At 37.9% G+C, this 16390-nt stretch overlaps 1 long non-coding RNA gene across 2 annotated transcripts in view; it reads right to left on the reverse strand.

Annotated features, from left to right (window-relative positions):
- Nucleotides 1–652: 652 nt before the first annotated feature.
- LOC101906694 (uncharacterized) overlaps nt 653–16390 on the reverse strand; it is a 53293-nt gene continuing 37555 nt past the window's right edge. For both annotated transcript variants that reach the window (XR_003035927.2, XR_009495432.1), the window contains one exon: nt 653–2076. This is a non-coding gene — a long non-coding RNA (uncharacterized lncRNA). The remainder of the gene's footprint in view (nt 2077–16390) is intronic.

A 16390-nucleotide genomic window follows, 5' to 3' on the forward strand; every position in this document is an offset into this window, starting at 1 on the left:
TCCCTTTTCAAATCCTATGGTTTGTAGATACAAACATACACATATATTTATTTACAAATATGTATACGTTTTGAAATTTTAAGATTTTCGTATATTTAAAAGTGACAAGATGTTTTCTTTTACCCAACACCTCTTTAACAATTAGGTCTATGGCTATTACCTTTTTTAGTCATCTTCTGAAAAGTTATTTTTAAAAAGAATTATTAGTGTACCAATAAGATGAATTATGGCAATAAGCAATACTTATATTATTTGTTAAAGAAAAATTTAATAAAGAATCATAATTATAAATCAATCTTTTATTTGTTTAACACATACCATTTAATGATTGTATTGTATATTGTACTGGCATGTCACTAAATTTAATTCATATTGATTAACATAAAGGTAAAGAAGTAGAACTATAAAAGAAAATATTTATATTCTTTGTCTGAATTCCAGGTTGAGACATCCATTGCATGTCATGTATTATTTAAGTTTCCAATCTGAAATCATAACATAACGTAATTTTATGTCTGGGAAATTGCGGAGGTTTGAAGAAAAATGTATTTCTTTTTCAGTTGTTTTCCTACATTGACATGTGATTCTTAAATTCTTATTACATTCTGAAAGAGATTTATTCATCTGTAAAATAGTTCAAAAATACACTTGCATTTTACAAATTCTCTATTGCGATATCAGTGACAGATACATTAAACATTGGTCAACAGGTTCAGTGGTCTTCAGAGTAGGGCACCTGCACACCTAAATCACTATGCAAATTGACCCAGTGGTGTTAGGGAAGAAAATGTTAGAACATACATTCTTGTTAACTTTTGAAAATCTGATCCATTTAACATGGCTATTTTTATGAATGATTATATATAATATTTGTACAGGAACACATGTATGTTATTTATAAATAAATAATAGATTTAGCACTTCTTTTTTTCCTAATAGTATTGCCCAACTTAAAAATTTTGTAGATGCTGACTCTAGATATAAACATTATTGTTCTCTTTTGTATGGCTCATACCTCATATAGTGCTTGACACAGAGTAGAGATGCTCAGTAAACATTTGTAAATGCATAATTAATCAGAATGGGTAGAGAAGAGCTCCATGCATTATTTAAACCTGGGAGTGCCATGGAAACAGGCCCAATATATAAATAGGCAGAGTAAATGTTTTCCAGACTCTTTTTAGGACACATAGACTGAGTGGTTGCTGTGATACTGGATTGTTCTGGGAAGCACAGAGCCTTCTGAAATACATTCCTCCCTTTTTTTTAAACTTTCTATAGAATTAGAACAAAAGCAAATCAACATAAGTGGTTGATAGGCTAGAATTCCATTTGAACTTAACGAAGAGGGGATTAGGGAAGAATTTACTATTGACTCTAAAAATATGGAATGGGAGCAAAATGAGGTACTGATACAGATACTTACAAAGCCATAACTTCTGCTAATGTTCAAAGCCCAAACTTTAAGAAGGAATGTAATTTAAATTTGTCATGTATTTATATCTTTAAGTTTATATAGGTTTCTTAGAGTCTTTAAAATTAAGGAGAAACAGAAATTCAGGAGAGGATTCTTTTCAAAAAGGAATGAGTGCTTAGCTTCTCATACAGAAATGATAGCCCTATTGTTTAGGAGGGAATGGTAGTATTTCTGCAGTGTGGGCCTCAGCAAGGTGTAGGAAAGGAAGAAAATAAGATTACTTTTGTACAGTTGAACTTGGCGATCAAAGCAGACTATGTATGCAAAGTAACTAGAAAGATAAGAGTCTTGGCTGCATGAATTACCATGTCCAAAGGAAGACTTGCCGATAAGGTGGGGGATACTCAGTCAACGAGCACCTGCCTACCTAGTAGCTGGGCTTTATAGTATTTGATCTCCAATGAGTCTTGGTGTAGTTATGGATGCAGAGAATGATATCAGTGAACTTTAAAGGGGATTTTTTGCTTTTGTTTTTTTAAAGCAAGACCATATTCCTTCTGAAGTTCAAGTTAGTGTTTCTGCTTGATCTGATTTCATCCCAACAAAGGGCCTTCTGAACAAATGGCCTTTTTCTGATTTGGCTGCTCACAAGGGCTCACCTACAAGGAGAAAAATATACTGATGATATGAATTTGGGTTTTTCCTGATTCTTATGACAGTGGTTTCTTAAAGTGAACCAATTAAGCAGTTTCCGATGATGTTGGGGGTCCAAGCTGAGAAGGTGACCATGCTGAAGAGGCTAGCACTCCAATCTATGAGAGTTTTTGTCATGCATGAACTGGTGTTTTCTTCTAGTTCAAATTCACCTTAGGAACCATGAACCTTGCCCAGGTCTTATCATTCTTGATGAGGATAAAAGTGAAGTAATTGGCATTACAAAATGGCCTGAATCATTGGCAGTCCAATGAACTAGCCTTTGCTTAAAGAACTTAGTTTGGCTACTTCTTCTGTGTTCTCTCTCCTGTACCCAAAAAGGAATTTGAACACAAAGCACAGAGTCCTTTCACTTCTGTGTAAAAGAACAAAGAAACTACAAAAATAGAATTATTGAATAACTTGGACATTTTTTTGAATTTTCTTAAAAGGGCTGCACAGTAATTTTTCACTATTCAGCATACAGCAAACAACCCTCCCTACCCCCCAACATCCCTCCCCCAAACACAAAGACACAAATATTAGCAGCTCTTCTTCTCCAGGCTTTCATTGTTGAGCAGCTATTTAAAAATGAGTCTCTTTCCCCATACCTTCTCTTTCCAAGTAGTTCTCTCTATCACCCACATACCCTGCACTTAACCCTCTGCCTAGACCCCTCCAAAATCCTGCTTGACATCTGGTTTGCCGTCCCCCCAAAATAAGGGATAATTTCTTATTTTAGCATAGGCATAAATTCTTTAAAAATATGAAAATAGCATATTGGGAGAAAATGATTACTCAGACCTTTGAATTAGGTAATAAATGACCTTATCACAGCTATAAAAGAAAGAGTTTTGAAAAGAATTCCAGGAATATTTGGAAGTATCTACTAATGAAGAAATAAAAGAAATGCATTTATTTTTAATATTACAGAGCCAATTGCTAGAAAAACCTTCTTCCTAATCTCAAACTATTACCCAGGTTACTGTATTTAAAAAAATAAATTGGTGGTCTTTTACTTTTCTGTTATTATAACCATACTATAAATTCATTGTATGGATTTCTTTTTTCCCCAGCTTTATTGAGATATGATTGACATCTGTATTGATTTGATACATGTATATATATTGCAAAATTATTATCCCATAGCATTAGCTAACACCATCACATTACATAATTGCTACTTCTTTTTTTGTGGTGAGAATATTTGAGATTTACTCCCTTGAAAGAAAATTGAAAGTGTTAATCACTCAGTTGTGTCCAACCTTTTGCAAACCCACAGACTATAGCCCACCAGGCTCCTCTGTCCATGAAATTCTCTAGGCAAGAATACTGGGATGGTAGCTATTCTCTTCTCCAGGGGATCTTCCTGACCCAGGAACTGAATTCAGGTCTCCTGCATTGCAGGCAGATTTTTAAAGGTCCTTGTATGTTGTTTTTATCGTATTTTAAGGAAAACCACTTGGCTAGACTTGGCCCTATGTCAAGCCACGTGATGTTACTTTTCTTTGAACTTAATTTTCTTCATCTGTAATGTAGAATTAATATTTGCCCTGCTACAAGATTAAATTATATTATAAATATCTGTGTAATGAGGAAAATTTTAACAACTGGCACCATGGTCCTTCCTAGGGAGAAAGTTAGGGGACAATTGTATATATGCTAGAACGTAAGGTGAGAGTTTTGGTTTTTTTGCCTTTGAGACTGTTTATCCCTCCCATAGAGATAACAAATCTTAAATTCAAATCTTATGAGACATTATTTCAGAAGTTTCATGTTGGACGACTAACAATTGTTTGGGGAAGACCTGCCTGATACTGCTTCAATCAATGTTAATTTCAGTTGTTTATCAAGGTCACTCAAGAGACTCAGTTACAAAAAAAAAGGCAAAGAAATTTAACCCAGCTGTAATCATTATTCCCCAGGACAATCTCTCAATTGCAAGTGTTGAATGTCATTGTGAATAAGACTTAAAGGTCACTTTAAAAAGCAATAAATTAAGTGGTTACATTATGGAGAACACAAATAACAGGTTGATTCTTATGGTTTGGGATAAAATTTCAGTGCCAGCAGGCTGACTGGGTTAAATATGGTGTGTTTGTTGGCCGCTCAGTTGTGTCCAACTCTTTGCACCCTGTGTCCTTCAAATTAGTTAGAAAGAAATGAGCTTAGTGAGTTTTAGAAAGCTGTGTTGGGTGACTCAACAATGGTTCTATTGGTGGCAAAGACACCATGTCAAATATGAAGAATTTGTCTCCCCAAGTCCTGTGGAGCTCCTGTACTTAAGTCCCATGGGCCTTCAAAGCCAACAGCTTTGGGGATTCCTCCTCCTGATGCCAGACCTTCAGGTTGGGGAACCTGACAGTCTCGGAACTCTCACTTTGGTGGGAGAAACTCTGCAATCTGTTCAATAAGTGGTGCCAGGAAAACTACAACTACATGTAAAAGGATGAAATTAGAACACCCCCTAACACCATACGCAAAAATATACTTGAAATGGATCAAAGAACTAAATATAAAGCTGGGTACTATAAACCTTAGAGGAAAAAGTAGGCAGAACAGTCTTCAACATAAATCCTAGCAATATCTTTTTGGATCCATCTCCTAGAGTAATAAAAATAAAAGCAAAAATAAATAAGTGGAACCTAATTAAACTTAAAAGCTCCTGCACAGCAAAGGAAGCCATAAACAAAATGAAAAGATGGCACACAGGATGGGAGAAAATATGTGCAAATGAAGCAAATGACAAGGGATTAATCTCCAAAATATAGAATCAGCTCATGCAGATCTACATCAAAAAATAAATAAATAAATAAAGGTCAATCAAAAAATGGGCAGGAGATCTAAATAGATATTTCTCCAAAGAGGACATTCAGACAGCCATAAAGCACATTAAAAGATGCCCAACATCACTAATTATCAGAGAATGCAAATCAAAGTTGCAAAGACATATCACCTCACACTGGTTAGAATGGCCATCATCAAAAAGTCTACAAACAAGAAATGCTGGAGAAGATATGGAGAAAAAAGAGAACCCTCCTACACAATGGGAGCAAATGTTAAGTGGTTCAACCACAATGGAGAACAGTATGGAGATTCCTAAAAAAACAAAAATAGAACTACCATATGATCTAGCTGGGCATATATCCAGAGAGAATCATACTTTGAAAAGATACATGCATCCCAGTGTTCATTGCAGCACTATTTACAATAACCAGGACATGGAGGCAATGTAAATGTCCATTGACAGATGAATGGTTGAAGAAGGTGTGGAACATATATGCTATGGAATATTACTCAGCCATGAAAAGAATGAGATAATGTCCTTTGTAGCAACATGGATAGACCTAGAAATTATCATACCAAGTGAAATAAGTTAGAGAAAGAATCATGTTATTACTCATATGTAGAATCTAATTTAAAAAAAAACAAGCTTATTTACAAAACAGAAATAGATTTGCAGATATCAAAAACAAACATGGTTATGAAAGGAGAAACACTGGTGGGAGGGATAAATCAGAAGTTTGGAATGAACATACACGCTACTGTAGATAAGATAGATAACCAACAAGGACCAACTGTGTAGTACAGGGGATTCTACTAAATATTATGTGATAAGCTGTATGAAAAAATAGTCTAAAAAAGAATGAATATATGTACATGTATAACTGAATCACTTTGCTGTACACCTGAAACTAACCCAACACTGTAAATCAACTATACTCCAATTTTAAAAAGCAATATAGGTCTCTATAATGGATTCTTTTAAGTATGATTGTGTGATTAAATTGATAAGCTCAAAACTGTAAGTAGACATTTGACTATTCTATATCAATAATTTATATACATGTTTAAGTTGGCTAAAACTTCTTAAAGAGGATCTTCTCTTTTGGAAAATACATTCTTGGTCTCTTATATTCAGGCATATTTAGTATATTGATGAGCATCTTGTTGTAGAAATTGTGACTCTAGAGATGGAGAGACAAATTTGTTTACCCCTGAGGCAGGTAGAGATAGAACCTTCTGAAAGTATGGGCCAAGAATCTCCATGGGGAGAAGGGCCAGAGCACATTCCCCATGATGGAGAGACTGAAGGATAGGGAAAAAGCAGAGAGGAATATGTTCATCTGAAATTACTTGTGTGCTGAAAGATAAGCCCTTCCAAGTCTTCCATCAGACATAATCTTCAGAAAATTCTGTATACTTTGACAAGCTTTTGGAGAGCAGAATTTTCTGGGGAACTTGAGAAGGGGGATGTTTTGCATCTGAGTTAACACTGGAGCTAGGTCAGAAGGAGCCTGGTGGCCAAACTGACCTTAAGAATACAGAATATTCTCTATCCTCTCACCTTGTACTTGTGTAAAACTTGAGGAAGGCTCAGAGATTTCACCAAGCTAAAGTCAGGTCAGCCTCTCCCAGACTCCATGGGAAGGGGACCCAGATGATATGTGGGCCACAAGCATGAGAGTTGGCAACACTAATTCACTTCATAAAGTTAAGAGCATATTATTATCTAATGTAATTACTATTGCCTTCTACCCAGTAACTTGTAATTACTCAGCCATAAAAAAGGAAAAATTTGAGTCAGTTGAAATGAAGTGGGTGAACCTAGAACTTACTATACAGAATGAAGTAAGAATGAGAAAAATAAATATAGTATATTAATACTATTAACAGACTATTAATCTGTTAGTATTAACAGATTCTATATATCTGGAATCTACAAAAATGGTACTGATGAACCTATTGGCAGGGCAGGAACAGACATAGATGTGGAAGAAGCTCTTGTGAACACAGAAGGGGAAGAAGAGGGTGGGATGAATCAAGAGAGTAGCACTGACATATATACACCATCATGTATAAAGTAGATAGCTAATGGGAACTTGCTATATAGCAGAAGGAGCCCTGTGCTCTGTGATGTGCTAGAGGGCTGTGATGGGGTGGAGGTGGGAGGGAGGATCAAGAGGGAGGAGATATACACATATATATATATATATATGGCTTATTTGCATTGTTCTATAGCAGAAACCAACACAGCAGAGCAAAGCAATTACCCTGCAATTAAAAAAAAAATTAACTATGTTTGATAAAAATACAGTGCAATATGTTCAATATGTTAACTTTGTGTAATTTTATAACTCATATTAATTTTATCCTATCTCATTTGAGCCCTATTTTTTAAAAAGAATATTTGAGTAATTATTAATTTGGAAATAAGTACTTTATGAAATAAATTATGGACCTAACAGAAGCAGAGATATTAAGAAGATGTGGCAAAATAAACAGAAGAACTATACAAAAAAGATCTTCATGACCCAGAAAACAATGATGGTGTGATTGCTTATCTAGAGCCAGACATTCTGGAATGCAAAGTCAAGTGGGTCCAGTTGAGCTATTTCAAATTCTAAATGCTATGAAAGTGCTGCACTTAATATGCAAGCAAATTTGGAAAAATCAGCAGTGGCCACAGGACTGGAAAAGGTCAGTTTTCATTCCAATCTCAAAGAATGTTCAAACTACCACACAGTTGCACTCATCTCACATGCTAGCAAAGTAATGCTCAAAATTCTCCAAGCCAGGCTTCAATAGTACATGAGCCGTGAACTTCCAGATATTCAAGCTGGGTTTAGAAAAGGCAGAGGAGCCAGAGATCAAATTGCCAACATCTGTTGGATCATTGAAAAAGCATGAGAGTTCCAGAAAAATATCTATTTCTACTTTATTGACTACACCAAATCCTTTGACTGTGTGGATCACAACAAACTGTGGAAAATTCTGAAAGAGATGGAAATACCAGACCACCTGACCTGCCTCCTGAGAAATCTGTATGCAGGTCAGGAAGCAACAGCTAGAACTGGACATGGAACAACAGACTGGTTCCAAATCAGTAAAGGAGTATGTTAAGGCTGTATACTGTCACCCTGCTTATTTAATTTATATGCAGAGTACATCATGTGAAATGCCTTGCTGGATGAAACACAAGGTGGAATCAAGATTGCCGGGAGAAATATCAGTAACCTCAGATATGCAGATGACACCACCCGTATGGCAGAAAGCAAAGAAGAACTAAAGAGCCTCTTGATGAAAGTAAAAGAGGAGAATGAAAAACTTGACTTAAAACTCAACATTTGGAAAACTAAGATCATGGAATCTGGTCCCATCACTTCATGGCAAATAGATGGGGAAACAATGGAAGCAGTGAGAGACTTTATTTTGGGGGGCTCCAAAATCACTGCAAATGGTGATTGAAGCCATGAAATTTAAAGACACTTGCTCCTTGGAAGAAAAGCTATGGAAGAAAAGCTATGGAAGAAAAGCAAACTTAGACAGCATATTCAAAAGCAGAGACATTACTTTGCCAACAAAGGTCCATCTAGTCAAAACTATGGTTTTTTCAGTAGTCATGTATGGATGTGAGTGTTGGACCATAAAGAAAGCTGAGTACCAAAGAATTGATGCCTTTGAAATGTGGTGTTCGAGAAGACTCTTACGAGTCCCTTGGACTGCAAGGAAATCCAACCAATCAATCCTAAAGGAAATCAGTCCTTAATATTCATTGGAAGGATTGATGCTAAAGCTGAAACTCCAATACTTTGGCCACCTGATTTGAATAACTGACTCATTTGAAAAGACCCTGATGCTGGGAAAGATAGAAGGCAGGAGGAGACAGGGACAACAGAGGATGAGATGGTTGGATGGCATCATCGACTCAAAGGACATGAGTTTGAGTAAGCTCCCGGAGTTGGTGATGAACAGGGAGGCCTGACATGCTGCAGTCCATGGGGTCGCAAAGAGTTGGACATGATTGAGCGACTGAACTGAACTGAACTGAATGAAGCAACTTTATTCAAAACCTTGATTGATGACTGTGTCTTGAATTTCAGACTTTTTATCTATTGCTATTAAAAAGAGTTTATTATTTGAGGCCTTGGCACAGAGAAGGGACTCTTCCCTAATCTTTAGCCAAATATCGCCTTAAGAGATTCTGGGGGAAAGAGAAGAAGTTGGGGCAGAGAAGGAAAGTGGAGAAAGAGAATAGAAAGAAGAAGAGGGGACAGAGAAAAGGAAGGGTGGGGAATAAAAATTTGGGGGGAAATTTTCCAGCTCTTTGGGACTAATGGGCTAAACTGCTTCAGTTGCCTGTTAGAGGTGAGTGGCCTGCTTGACTACAACTCTACTTTATAATGTCAGCTGTGCTTTGTTAAAGGAAGCCCTACCCAACTAAGACAAAAAAGGGCAAAACATATGCCTGTTTCAGTTTTCCAAAGAAAACATAAGAATAACATTGACTTCCATGCATGTATCATCAGACATTTTGCAAAGGTCATCACAACCAGTATAAAATTAGATCCTAACTGAAGACTTACCTGGTACATCATGATAGTCATTTTTACAAACTGGGAAAGCAGAAGAAGGAAGGTGATTTGTGCAGTGTGACACGGGGTGATTTTGTGTGCATGTGTGTGTGTGTGTGGTTTAACACAATAAAAATTAATTTCTTGTTCCTACAAAGTCCATTATAGGTTGGGGGACTCTCTAGAACAGATACGTCTCCCCAGTGTGGGGGCTTGACATTGCAGACTGTTCAGACTTGTGGCTTCTCTCTCTGTATGTGTAAGTTCAGATGTTTGAACTTGAACCCAGACCACTGTTCCTTGTAAAACCCTAAACTTCTCTCATAACAGCCAGTCTTCACACCATGATGTCATCTGAAAATCTAATAAGAAGGTTTTAATATCTTCATGAAAAATCAATAAAAGTATTTAAAGGGCAATTGTTAGACATATCTTCTAAAGATGACATATGGATTTCATCTTGCAAGCCAACTATGATCGTTTGGGAGGGGCTGCCAATCCTGTGTATTGACGAGGATTCTGAGGTCATATTAGGAAAGAAAACCAAAATTAACAATGTTAGCTACAGGCACAGGAAGTGGGGTGTACGGCACGTGAACTCAGGATGACAAATGCTACTCCAGCCCTGAGAACAGTATGGGGTCCTCTTGGTTGAACAAAAGAGTTTTCCAGTGGGAAGAACGAAAATATAAACAAGGTTAGCCAAAGACATTTTTAAAAATTCTGCTTTGAGTTGCTTCTCTCTGGTTGCCTCTCTCTGACCTTATTCTCTGTCAGTATGGAAAGTTGGAACCTCAAAATTAAATTCTAAAATATATTCCTCACATGAAGCTTTATGTATGTGGAAGATAATGAGTATCTGAAGGATAAGGTCTTCAAGATTTTACAGTAAATGCATAAGGATTGATAAGGAGAAGCAAAATTTGTTCAAGAACATTCCTAGCAACTGTTTCACGGTTGGTAGAACAACTGGATATATAATCAGGGAGTATACAACTTTGATTATAGTGGATTACACCAAGAGACATAATAATACTGCTATAATTACATATCAGTAGTTAGGCCTCAAATTCTTTTTTTAGAAAATAGCTATGAGTTTTGTAAAGCTACAAGTTTTACATAAATAGATCCAAGATAACAAGAAACAAAAGGATCAGAGTAAAAATCCTTTGTGACTAAGAATGTGGCATACTGTCCCTCCCCACTCCTCCATCTTAAACCTCCTCAAAAATAAGTCCTTCCTACACAGGACAGTAAACAGCAAAGCATATTTAGTTTTTAACTTAATTGTTTTTCAAGCATAAGATAGATGTCTGCTTTCAAAACAGATACATGCTTAAAATGATTTAAGAAGTTAAATAGCTCAAAAGAGACTGACCAATTTAGCAATATTTACTAACAAATAACTTCATATAACTGCTTTCCTTATGGAAGCTTATAAAATGCCACTTTATAAGAATGATGGAAGTTTTTTTATTGCTATGGAAATAAGAAATATATAAAGATCACTTTAGAATAAAATCAGAATATGTTTTAATTCAATATTATTAACTTTTAAAAAGTTATGATTCTTAAAGCTAAAGTTTTTTCCAATTTTAAAGTGATTTTTCTAAAGATATCTGAGCTATGGGCGAGATGATTGCTTCTTCTAGTATTTATGTTTCTTAGAAAACCTCTCTAGTAACATAAATAATAAAATCGACTTCTAACATGGTTCTTTGTAAAATAAAGTTATTAACTAAATTATAAAATTATATACAGAAAAATTGAGCAACTATGTGACTCTAGCAAAAACAGTCACATTTCATGTAAAGATGAAGGGAGGAGGATTCAGACTGATTCAGTGACAGGCCTGACTCACTAAAAACATGGAACTTTCCTTTTTTCACAAAGTTCAGTTCAGTTCAGTCACTTGGTCATGCCCAACTCTTTGAGACCCCAAGGACTGCAGACCGCCAGGCCTCCCTGTCCATCACCAACTCCTGGAGCTTACTCAAACTCATGTCCATTGATTCGGTGATGCCATCCAATCATCTCATCCTCTGTTGTCCCCTTTTCCTCCCACCTTCAATCTTTCCCAGCATCAGGGTCTTTTCAAATAAGTCAGTTTTTTTAATCAGGTGGCCAAAGTATTAGAGTTTCAGCTTCAGCCTTCCAATGAATCAGTCCTTCCAATGAATATTCAGGACTGATTTCCTTTAGGATGGACTGGTTGGATCTCCTTCCTGTTCAAGGGACTCTCAAGAGTCTTCTCCAACACCACAGTTCAAAACATCAATTCTTCAGTGCTCAGCGTTCTTTATAGTCCAACTCTCACATCCATACATGACTACTGGAAAAATCATAGCTTTGACTAGCTATGTAATATCTCTGCTTTTAAAGTAATGTCTCTGCTTTTTAATATGCTGTCCAGGTTGGTTACAACTTTTCTTCCAAGGAGCAAGCATCTTTTAAATTACATGGCTGCAGTCACCATCTGCAGTGATTCCGGAGCCAAAAAGAATAAATTCTGCCACTATTTTCACTGTTTCCCCATCTATTTGCCATGAAGTGATGGGACCAGATGCCATGATCTTAGTTTTCTGAATGTTCAGTTTTAAGCCAACTTTTTCACTCTCTTCTTTCACTTTCATCAAGAGGCTCTTTAGTGTCTCTTTCTTTGAGTTCTGCCATAAGTGTGGTGTCATCTGAATATCTGAGGTTACTGATATTCATCTACTGAAAAAAAAAAAGTGAGGTAATAGTCAGATGTTACCTGCACTGGTTTAAATGCAATGTCCCCCACTGCAAGGTTAGTGCCAGTTCTGGCCACAGAAATTTATCAGTACTAACACTCAAAAGCTATCTACTGTCAGTAAGAGTCACCTTAGCTTTCCAGCCCGTATTTGGTCAGGCTAATCTGCGTATATCCAATAATACCAAGAGTGTGAAGAACAATAAATTCTGGTGAAATAGTCATAGAATAGGAGCACTTCACTACAGAGAGCAGAACCCCAGGCTTCTATGGCTGGATGGCCTTGCTCCCACAGCAGGGAGCCATTGCTCTCTTTTCTCCACACAAAAGTTGAGGCTCTAGCCAGAGATGTGGATTCCACTTGACTCTCACAATGCAATTTTCTGTCTAACAGCAGCCCAGACAGTTTCATGGGAGAGAGGAAGCTTTCATACCTACAAGGCAACCAATGGAACAATGCAGGTATCCACCTAGAGACCTCACCCGTCAGGAATGTATGTGTGAGGGAGGAAGTTGCATGTATTAATGGAAATGGCTCTACATTTGTAATTCTGTAACAACTGTAAGAGAATTATATTCCACTTAGTACATCAAGGTTGTGGATGTTATACTGCCACTGTCTATCTGACCCACCAGAAGCTTTTAGGCAATAGTTTCAATCTCTCAGTACTTTGGGAGTTCTTTTCCAGAAAGTCCCCCACTCCAAGGTTAGACTCTTCTGGAAATGAGAAGATCCCCAGTGATTATATTAACTATGGCAAGTCCCGCTCACCCCAAGTCCCAGTCCTGTGAGGCAAACAGGCCCACACTGATGGATCTGGGGAGACCCACTCTGGCTGATTCTGACAACTGTAGGACTGAACAGGGGCATTAGGAACTTTCATCTTGCCTGTGGTGGGCGGAGTGGGAATAGACATAGTTTTCGGTTTAGTATTCAGCAAATCTTGGGCCTCCATGTATTGAAAGCACTGGTCTTCCATGCTGATCAGTCCCTGCAGTGAGGGTCTGGTCAGTCTACTACTTCTGCCTCAATTTTCTGTCCAGCATTCCAATTCTCTAGAGAATTATTTACTCTAGTACAGCCCTTAAACCTGAGCAGAAAAGGCCCCCGTCCTGAGCCTTGAACTTTGGGTAGCCTGCGTATCAGAAATATCAAATTGCAAAGATTATGAGAATGTTATTTTGGATGCTTGGTGATGATAGAACAAATGGGAATTATAGGAGAGGAATTTATGAACTGAACTGGGCATTCATCCAGCCCAGAAGATACAGCGCTGAGAACCCTCATTTGTGAATGTGATGGTGAGAGTGGGAAGGGGTGGATAGAATAAGATCACAGCCTCTGCCCTGGGGAAGCAGGGAGAGGGAGTAGTTGCTCTTATTTGAAGCTGGCCACTATTTATTCAAAGTTACACCTATGCAAACTGGATTCCAAAGATAACAGTTCTCCCTTCTTTTTTGGGAAATGTTAAAAATTCTACGAAGGAAAAAGTTCATTTGGGAAGGAGAACTTACTCCCTTCAATATTTTGGGGATTTTTTCTGTATCTTTGGGCTAAGGCTCAGTTTCTGCCCTGCCCTGCCTTACCCCAGCTAATCTGTGCTTGACCAGGAGACAGGCTTTATCCTTCAGCCATCAAGGCTTCAAGGCATTACCTGGGATACCAGTGGGAGAGGAGGTGCCTTGGAAAAGAATGTGGGCCACACACTACACTTTTGCCAGGCCCTCGTGCTGGGTAACATGATGGGGATTGAAATCTGCTTCTGAGAATCAGGTCATGGTCTGGAGTCTGACTCAATAAACTGACTACCTGGAAGAACAATGCTACTGCCTGGTCTTCTGGGTTTGAGTTGTTGCTGCCTAGGGACTTCTGTTGCTATGCCCGTCCTCCCTAGAAACCTCAGTATCTCAACATCAGCAGCACAACTATCTTGGATAACTTAGCCTGAGCTAATCCCCAGTTTGCCTTGGGATGTTGGATATTAAGCAAAATCAATTCTCCCTTAATCCTATTTCCTTCTAGGCCTGACTCCCTGGTAAACAAGATTTCAGGCCATGTGAAAAAAGATTTCAAAAACTGTGGGTTAGTCACTGTGGTTCATTTTCTAGGGCTGCCATAGCAAACTACCACAGACTGGGTAGCTTAAAAAAGAGAGATTTATTTTCTCACAATTTTGGAGGCTAACAGTTCAAGTTAAAGGAATTGGCAGGGTTGGTTTTTTCCTGAGCCCTGTCTCCTTGACTTGCAGGTTACTGTCTTCTCACAATGTCTTTCCTCTGTGGGCACATGTACCTGGTAGCTCTCTTCTCTTACAAAGACAGCAGTCAGATTGGATTAGCATCCACCCTAATGATTTAATTTTCACTTAATTATTTCTTTAAATTACTCCTTTTTTTCTGCCTCACTATTGCAGCTGGGACATCTCATTTCATCTCTTGCCCTCAGATTGAGATTTATACCATTGGCTTCCCTGCTTCTTAAGTCTTCAGACTCAGACTAAACTATACTGCCAGCTTAGGTCTCTAGCTTTCGAACAGCAGACATGGGATTTCTCATCCTCTATAATCACATGAGCCAGTTCCTCTTAATAAATCTCTCTCTGTGTGTATATATATAGGAAATATATATTGAAAATTGATTCTATGAAATCAGAGTGTTTCAAATACCTAAAAGTGTGGACACAGCTTTGGAACTGCATAGTGGGTACAGGCTGAAAGAGTTTTGAAGTTCATGTTATATAATGGCTACATTTTGAATGGATCATTAAAGGTCATTTTGGTGAGAGCTTAGAGAGGAAAGAATAGAGCTGTAAAGAAAACTTCAGTCATCTTAGAGAATACCTGAGTAATGCTTAACAAAATATTGGCAGAGACATGGATGGTAAAGACCATTGTGGTGAGATATCAGATGGACATGAAGAACATGTTATTAGAAACTGGAGAAAAGATAATCCTTATTATAAAATGGCAAAGAACTTGACTGATTTGTATTCATGTTGTAGTGTTTTATAGAATATAGAACTTGTGAACAGTGAAACTTGATATTTTGCTGAGGAGATCTCTAAGGAAAATGTTAAAGGTTCTTTCCGTCTGCTTACAGGAAGATGTGACAAGAGATAAATCTTTTATTTAAAAAATAGAATTGTTAAGCAAAAAAGAATTGGAACTTAAAGACTTGGAAAATTCTCAGCCTATCAATACTGCAAAAATGAGAACGTGTATTCTAAAGAGAACATTAAGGGCACAGCCAAGAGATAATTTGATAAGCAGATTAATGTGGATGTGAATCATGGACCTAAAGGACCATCTCAGCAGAAGCCAGACACTCTTGTCCAAGACAGGGGAAGAATGATACCCTGTCTTCCCAAAGTGATGCAGATATCATCAGGATTGTCACTTCCACCACAGGCCCAGAGTGAAAGGGGCTGCGGGGCAGAATGGTTTCAAAAGGTGAGTCTGCCTCTCCAGTTCAGATGGTCTAGAGTGTCCTTGTCCAGAGCCTCTGTGATAGGGCCCCAGTAGAGCTGCAGCAAGGGCAGGGCCACTGCAGACAGCATGGCGTGAACAGCACCCCACTGAGTCATGGGGTGATATTGTTACCGCAGTGGGACCAGAGGGCAGAACCTTGAGCCAAAGAGGATTATTCCTGAGCCTCAAGGCTTAATATTACTGCCAGGTTAGGTTTTGGATTTGAAACCACTAGTCCTTAAGGTCCATGTAGTCAAAGCTATGGTTTTTCCAGTAGTCATGTACAAATGTGAAAGTTGGACCATAAAGAAGGCTGAGTGTCAAATAATTGATGTTTTCAAACTGTGATGCTGGAGAAGACTCTTGAGAGTCCCTTGGACAGCAGAGAGATCAAACCAGTCAATTGTATTTAGGAAGTCAATCCTGAATATTCATTGGAAGGGCTGATGCTGAAGCTGAAACTTTAATACTTTGGCCTCCTGATGCAAACAGCTGACTCACTGGAAAAGACCCTGATGCTGGGAAAGATTGAAGGCAGGAGGAGAAGCGGATGTCAGAGGATGAGATAGTTAGATGGCATAACCAATTCAATGGACATGAATTTGAGCAAAGTATGGGAGATAGTGAAGAACAGGGAAGCCTGGCTTGCTGCAGTCCATGGGGTTACAAAGAGTCAGACACAACTTAGCAACTGAACTGCAAAAAGTTCATTTTTCTTTCTTA

Source organism: Bos taurus, chromosome 1 (assembly GCF_002263795.3).
Source record: "Bos taurus isolate L1 Dominette 01449 registration number 42190680 breed Hereford chromosome 1, ARS-UCD2.0, whole genome shotgun sequence".
Classification (NCBI taxonomy): domain Eukaryota; kingdom Metazoa; phylum Chordata; class Mammalia; order Artiodactyla; family Bovidae; genus Bos; species Bos taurus.